The sequence below is a fragment of the Bos taurus genome, chromosome 11, assembly GCF_002263795.3.
Source record: "Bos taurus isolate L1 Dominette 01449 registration number 42190680 breed Hereford chromosome 11, ARS-UCD2.0, whole genome shotgun sequence".
Classification (NCBI taxonomy): Eukaryota; Metazoa; Chordata; class Mammalia; order Artiodactyla; family Bovidae; genus Bos; species Bos taurus.
Window position 1 is genome coordinate 72126535 of NC_037338.1, and position 8584 is coordinate 72135118.

Here is an 8584-nt window from a genome sequence, read left to right on the forward strand (position 1 = left end):
TTTAAGGGCCTAGATCTGATAGACAGAGTGCCTGATGAACTATGGATGGAGGTTCGTGACATTGTACAGGAGACAGGGATCAAGAGCATCCCCAAGAAAAAGAAATGCAAAAAAGCAAAATGGCTGTGTGAGGAGGCCTTACAAATAGCTGTGAAAAGAAGAGAAGCAAAAAGCAAAGGAGAAAAGGAAAGATATAAGCATCTGAATGCAGAGTTCCAAAGAATAGCAAGGAGAGATAAGAAAGCCTTCCTCAGCAATCAATGCAAAGAAATAAAGGAAAACAACAGAATGGGAAAGACTGGAGAAGGCAATGGCACCCCACTCCAGTACTCTTGCCTGGAAAATCCCATGGATGGAGGAGCCTGGTAGGCTGCAGTTCATGGGGTCATGAAGAGTTGGACACTACTGAGCGACTTCACTTTCACTTTTCACTTTCATGCATTGGAGAAGGAAATGGCAACCCACTCCAGTGTTCTTGCCTGGAGAATCCCAGGGACGGGGGAGCCTGGTGGGCTGCCGTCTATGGGGTCGCACAGAGTCAGACACAACTGAAGCGACTTAGCAGCAGCAGCAGCAGAGATCTCTTCAAGAAAATTAGAGATACCAAGGGAACATTTCATGCAAAGATGGGCTCAATAAAGGACAGAAATGATATGGACCTAACAGAAGCAGAAGATATTAAGAATAGATGGCAAGAATACACAGAAGAACTGCACAAAAATGATCTTCACAACCCAGATAATCATGATGGTATGATCACTCACCTAGAGCCAGACATCCTGAAATGTGAAGTCAAGTGGGCCTTACAAAACATCAATAGGAACAAAACTACTTGAGGTGATGGAATTCCAGTTGACCTATTTCAAATCCTGAAAGATGATGTTGTGAAAGTGCTGCACTCAATATGTCAGCAAATTTGGAAAACTCAGCAGTGGCCACAGGACTGGAAAAGGTCAGTTTTCATTCCAATCCCAAAGAAAGGCAATGCCAAAGAATGCTCAAACTACCACACAATTACACTCATCTCACATGCTAGTAGAGTAATGCTCAAAATTCTCCAAGCCAGGCTTCAGCAATACGTGAAACGTGAACTTCCAGATGTTCAAGCTTGTGTTAGAAAAGGCAGAGGAACCAGAGATCAAATTGCCAACATCTGCTGGATCATGGAAAAAGCAAGAGAGCTCCAGAAAAACATCTACTTCTGCTTTATTGACTATGCCAAAGCCTTTGACTGTGTGGATCACAATAAAGTGTGGGAAATTCTGAAAGAGATGGGAATACCAGACCACCTGACCTGCCTCTTGAGAAACCTGTATGCAGGTCAGGAAGCAACAGTTAGAACTGGACATGGAACAACAGACTGGTTCCAAATAGGAAAAGGAGCACGTCAAGGCTGTATATTGTCACCCTGCTTATTTAACTTCTATGCAGAGTACATCATGAGAAATGCTGGACTGGAAGAAGCGCAAGCTGGAATCAAGATTGCCGGGAGAAATATCAATAACCTCAGATGTGCAGATGACACCACCCTTATGGCAGAAAGTGAAGAGGAACTAAAAAGCCTCTTGATGAAAGTGAAAGAGGAGAGTGAAAAAGTTGGTTTAAAACTCAGCATTCAGAAAACTAAGATCATGGCATCTGGTCCCATTACTTCATGGCAAACAGATGGGGAAACAGTGGAGGCAGTGGCTGATTTTATTTTGGGGGGCTCCAGAATCACCGCAGATGGTGATTGCAGCCATGAAATTAAAAGACACTTACTCCTTGGAAGGAAAGTTATGACCAACCTAGACAGCATATTAAAAAGCAGAGATATTACTTTGTCAACAAAGGTCCATCTTGTCAAGGCTATGGTTTTTCCAGTGGTCATGTATGGATGTGAGAATTGGACTGTGAAGAGAGCTGAGTGCCGAAAAATTGATGCTTTTGAACTGTGGTGTTGGAGAAGACTCTTGAGAGTCCCTTGGGCTGCAAGGATATCCAACCAATCGATGCTAAACGAGATCAGTCCTGGGTGTTTATTGGAAGGACTGATGCTGAAGCTGAAACTCTAATACTTTGACCACGTCATGCGAAGAGTTGACTCATTGGAAAAGACCCTGATGCTGGGAGGGATTGGGGGCAGGAGGAGAAGGGGACGACAGAGGATGAGATGGCTGGATGGCATCACCTACTCGATGGACATGAGTTTGGGTGAACTCCGGGAGTTGGTGATGGACAGGGAGGCCTGCTGTGCTGCAATTCATGGGGTCACAAATAGTTGGACACGACTGAGTGACTGAACTGAACTGAACTGATAAGAATAATGAAAAGAGAGACTTAGAAAGAAGACAGCTATCATAGTGAGGAAAGTGAAACAGAATCCCAGGTATATTACTCCCAACTTTCACAGGATTTATCAGTAGGGTAGAGAGAGAAAAAATATACACAGAGAAGATTGATTTTACTCACCGTTTCAGGTTATCTTCAATGCAACCCATCCTGAGATTTTTTTCCAACTGTGAATCTGGAAGTAGAGGTGAAGAATCTATTAGAATTATGACTCTTGACCTTACCTTAGTTCAATCCCCTCATTTTGCAAATAAGGAAACAAAGACAAAATCATGCCTAAAATCAAAAGGCTAATTAGTGGTAGAGCTTAGATTTAACCAACATCTCATTTTGTTTGTTTCTCTTTTTTTAGCTACGGTGTGCTGTCTTCACCATGTAGTAAATGTAAGCCATTGGAAACAGCAGGAATAATCACGGTAGGGAGAAGAAGTAGGGAAAACAGAGAAATACATATCTTTGGAGGAAAGGATAAGTATTATTCAGTCTCTGTGGTAGAGAAAAGAGTACTGGAGTGGGTTGGAAAATCCCATGGACGGAGGAGCCTGGTAGGTTACAGTTCATGGGGTCACAAAGAGTCGGACACGACTGAACGACTTCACTTTACTCCCTTCACTCACTTCATACTTTATCGCTGGAGAAGGAAATGGCAACCCACTCCAGTGCTTTTGCCTGGAGAATCCTATGGACAGAGGAGCCTGGCGGGCCATGGTCCATGGGGTCGCAGAGAGTCAGACACGACTGAAGTGACTGAGCACATGGTAGAGAAAAAAGATATCAAAACTTCCTACACCAAACTCTTCATAGTTAACCCCTCTCACAGAGTTTCTTTCCTGATACTTTAAGCTTTGCACAAAAGGAGATTAGAAAAGGAAGTACGAGGATAGGAATGAAAGAATTCATGATTATTTTCATTCATGAAAAGAATTATGAAGCCATTTACATTTCTTCAGAAGTGTAGTTGCTAGAAAGAGTAGGCATATTTCTTTCATATAACAATCTTTTCAACCTTCCTCCTTCTACCTGCTATTACAGGTTAAAGTCTTAAAGCAGACCCTGCAGTTGATTTGTCATTAGTCTTAAACTGAAGAATAAAAGATAAGATCTTTCTGACCTGTGAATTTCTGGATCTTTTTCAATATATGCTGCTTTGAAGTCTAGAAAGGCACAAAAAGAACAAATAAAATCAAGTAATGCTCTAGGTTAAAGACTTTATTGATAACACATTTCACCTCATAGACATAAATATAAACACTTGGCATTCATAAAAACAGCAACAGTTACTTCATTCATTTAATACTGAATCATTTATTGAGTACTTACTATGTTCAATGTGATGTGTGGGGTGCTGGAACTGTAGAGATAAATATGATTCCTGTGTTCTAGGAACTTATGCTAGTAGGGAAAAGAGAAGTCTAAACAGGTAAGTTACAATATCACGTGGTAAATGCTGTAACACAAATAGAAATGTGAGGGCATAAAAAGGATAGTGATTAACTGCCTGGGAGAGAAAGGAAGAATTACTCAAAGAAGTTACTGTTTGTACTGGAGTTTGAAGAATCAACAGAAGGTTTTTAGGTGAAGAAAGAGCCTTCCAGGCAAGCAGGACTATCACTGAGCATCACAATTGTCGGGTACTTTTTTAAATAAATTAATTTTCGGCTGTGGTGGGTGTTTGTTGCTGTGCTCAGGCCTTCTCTAGTTGTGAAGAGTGGAGTCTACTCTCGCTCTAGTTGCAGCTCGTGGGTTCTAGAGCAGGAGCTCAGTAGTTGTGGCACATGTGCCTAGTTGCCCCACAGCATATCATATCTTCCCTGACCAGAGATCGAACCTGTGTCCCCTGCATTGGCAGGCAAATTCTTAACTCCTGGACTACCAGGGAAGTCCCTGTCAGATGCATCTTTGCTAAGTAGTGAAAGATGAAGCTGAAAAAGTAAGTGGGAAGCCAGATTATATGGGATTTTCATTTCATCCTGCAGGTCAGAATTTCCCATTCAGTATGTAATAAACTAGTGTTTCTGCAAGGGTGTTCCAGGTCCTTTTGAAAGCAGAAGTGACATTGTTACAATTTCAACTAAACTTTTTTTTTTATTCTCTTTAAATTAGGAAATCAGTCTCTGAAAGTGTATTGAAAGAGCTTACAACAGTTAGTTGGGAATTCATGAATATGCTGATGATGAAGAAACTCAGTTTATTACTCAGTAGAGTAACCCTAGATACAGTGGTAGTTTTGACTTTTAGACAGTTTAAAATTGATTTTATACTTCATGATATATTATTTACATCCATAATGGACTATTGATTAAAACATAAGCAAAAGGAAAATTAATGTTGAAATACAAGTTGATATATTTACAAATAACCTTTCTATATTTTTATCTCAAAATGATGTCTACATATTATAGACCTAAAATAATCTCCCATTATAAAAACTTGGGAATGCTGAATAAAATACAACAAACATCTTTTTAAATGCAGAATGTAGCTCCTTACAAGAAAGTAAGGAAAATCTCCAGGCCAAAAATCAGGAGAAAACTGAGAAACAAGAATGGAAACTTGTTAATACTTAAATGCCCTTGGTCATTTGCAGTGTCAGCCACTGAGGAAACAGCAAGGTGGGGACAAAGACAAGGCCTGTGTGAAGTGGTATTTAAATGAGACCCCAGGGAAAAAAAGCCAGGATTCACAAATTGCTACACACTTGGTAAAAAAAGTAGCTAGAAAAAAAATACCACCAGGGCTTCCCTGGTGGTCCAGTGGTTAAGAATCTGCCTTGCAATGCAGGAGAATCCTTCCTCGAAAAATGCAGTTCAATCCTTGGTCAGGTAAGATTCTACATGCCTCAGGGAAACTAGGCCCAAGCGCCACGACTGCTAAAGCCTGTATGCCTAGAGCTCCATCTCCCCCAACAAGAGAAGGCACCACAGTGAGAACCCATTGCACCACAATTAGAGAGTAGCCCCAACTTACTGCAAGTAGAGAAAGCCTGAGCAGCAACAGAAACCCAGCACAGACAAAAAAAGAAAAAAGGAAAATATTGCCAAACAAGGAAGCTTGAACTCTGGGTAGGGAAAAAGCCTTCTTTGAAATTTTCAACCAAGAATCTACCCTCATACTGATTTAAAATTCTAATTTATACACCCTATGTAGTCAGGAGCCCTCAAACTGAAAATAAAAGTGACCCTGGGCAAAAGGCAAAAGTAAATATAAATAGCTCCTTGAAAATTGAAGTAGAAGAGGAGAGAGAAGAAAAATAGTTTGAATAACTATAATAATAAATGTGAAATACCTAGTGAAATGGTTAACTTCTTAGAAAAAAATATAACATCAAAATTGGGGAAAAAATAGATCATTTGAGTAGAACAGTAAGCATGAAAGCAATTGAAATGATAATCAAAGACATTCTCCATCAGAGCTAATGAAAGAGCTCACCAAGGTTTTTGAATACAAGCACAACTTATAAATGTCTTATAAATGCATTTCTCTACTGTAGCAAAAAATCTAGACAAATGTAATTTTAAATAATGAAAGATGTTTTTCACAATAGCAATAAAATGACCAAGTACCAAGATATTAACCAAAAAGACAGAACAGCATCATGTAAAAGATTATTAGAGCTCCATTAAAGGACATAGAGCATGATCTGAATAAATGGAGAGACATTCTAGGCTCTGGCTGGAATAATTTAAGATTATAAAAATGTCAGTATACCCCCAATTAAATTATACTTAATACATTCCCAATTCAAATTTCAGTCGGACTATTTCAAGGACTTGTAAAAAATCTCTATAATTTGTATGGATAATAAAGGTCTGCTGCTGCTGCTGCTAAGTCGCTTCAGTCGTGTCCAGCTCTGTGCAACCCCATAGATGGCAGCCCACCAGGCTCCCCTGTCCCTGGGATTCTCCAGGCAAGAACACTGGAGTGGGTTGCCATTTCCTTCTCCAATGCATGAAAGTGAAAAGTGAAAGTGAAGTCGCTCAGTCGTGTCCGACTTTTAGCGACCCCATGGACTACAGCCTACCAGGCTCCTCCATCCATGGGATTTTCCAGGCAAGAGTACTGGAGTGGGGTGCCATTGCCTTCTCTATTTACAGCTAAATCAACCTTAAAAAGAAGAGCGAAGAAAGGACTTGCTGTACCAAAAGCTAAGACACACTACAATCTATGGTAATAGAAACAGAAACAAGTAAGCCAATAGAACAGAATAGAGAACTCAAAAGGGACTCCTATATATATGGTTACTTAAAATGAAAAAAAGGAATTCTACAAATGAATGGGAAAAAGATTCTTTAGCAGATAGTGATGAAAAAATTGGCTCAATATAAAGAGAAAAATAAAATTGGATCACTTTATAATACTGCATATGGAGATGGACTCTAAATGTATTAAAAACTAAAATGTGAAAGGTAGACTAGAAAATTTTTAAAAAGTTGGAAAAAACCATTGTGACCTAGGGCACAGAATAACTTCTTAAAGAAAACTTCAAAAATACCAGCATGAGGGGGAAAAAATCCATAGAAGACTACCATATTCAACTAGGACAACAAAATGACAAATCTGCCACTTCTAACATCAGAGACCTGAAGGGAAAGTTGCCTTGACACTGAGAAGTTAAGAGGACTGGAAGGAAGTATCTGAGAAGTTGTAACTACAGGTTGACTTTTTGTATAATTTGCAGCTCAAGTTCACATCATCTGCATGGTCCCCAAACCATGATTTTGAAGTTATCCTGGATTGATGGTGCCATAGTCTAAAACAGATGAGATACTCTCTGAGAAAGAGCTTCATCCTAAGCTTCAAAAAACTACCATGACTATTGTTGTTGTTGAGTCACTCAGTTGTGTCCAACTCTTTGCGACCCCATAAACTGCAGCATGCCAGGCTTCCCTGTCCTCCACCAACTCACCATGTCCATTGAGTTGGTGGTGCGATCCAACCATCTCGTTCTCTGTCATCCCCTTCTCCTCCTGCCTTCAATCTTTTCCAACATCAGATTCTTTTCTAATAAGTTGGCTTTTTGCATCAGGTGGCCAAGTATTGGAGCTTCAGCATCAGTCCTTCCAATGACTATTCAGGACTGATTTCCTTTAGAATGGACCGGTTTGATCTCCTTGCATCCCAAGGGATTCTCAAGAGTCTTCTCCAACACCACAGTTCAAAAGCATCAATTCTTCAGTGCTCAGCCTTCTTTATGGTCCAACTCTCATATCCATACATGACTACTGAAAAAAACATAGCTTTGACTAGATAGACATTTGTCAGCAAAGTAATGTGTCTGCTTTTTAATACGCTGTTTAGGTTTGTCATAGCTTTTCTTCCAAGGAGCAAGTGTCTCTTAATTTCATGGCTGCTGTCACCATCTGCAGTGATTTTGGAGCCCAAGAAAATAAAGTCTGTCACTGTTTCCATTGTTTCCCCATCTATTTGCCATGAAGTGATGGGACCAGATGCCATGATATTAGTTTTTTTACTATCAAGTTTTAAACCAGCTTTTCACTCTCCTCTTTCACCTTCATCAAGAGGCTCTTTAGTTCCCCTCTGCTTTCTGCCATAAGGGTGGTGTCATCTGCATATCTGAGGTTATTGATATTTCTCCCCACAATCATGATTTCAGCTTGTGCTTCATGCAGCCTGGCATTTCACATGATATCCTTACTCTGCATATAGGTTAAATAAGCAGGGTGTTAAAATATATCCTTGAAATACTCCTTTCTCGATTTGGAACCAGTCCGTTCCATGTTCAGTTCTAACTGTTGCTTCTTGACCTGCATACAGGTTTCTCAAGAGGCAGGTAAGGTGGTCTGGTATTCCCATCTCTTGAAGAATTTCCCACAGTTTCTTGTGATCCACACAGTCAAAGTCTTTAGCATAGTCAATGAAGCAGAAGTACATTTCTGGAACTCTCTTGCTTTTTCGATGATCCAACAGATGTTGGCAATTTGATCTCTGGTTCCTCTGCCTTTTCTAAATCCAGCTTACACCTTGAAGTTCTCAGTTCACATACTGTTGAAGCCTAGCTTGGAGAATTTTGAGCATTACTTTACTAGCATGTGAGATGAGTACAGTTGTGGGATAGTTTGAACATTCTTTGGCTTTGCCCTTCTTTAGGATTGGAATAAAAATTGACCTTTTCCAGTCTTGTGGCCTCTGCTGAGTTTTCCAAATTTGCTGGCATATTGAGTGCAGCACTTAAAAACCATCACCTTTTAGGATTTTTCAATAGTTCAGCTGGAATTACATCACCTCCACTAGG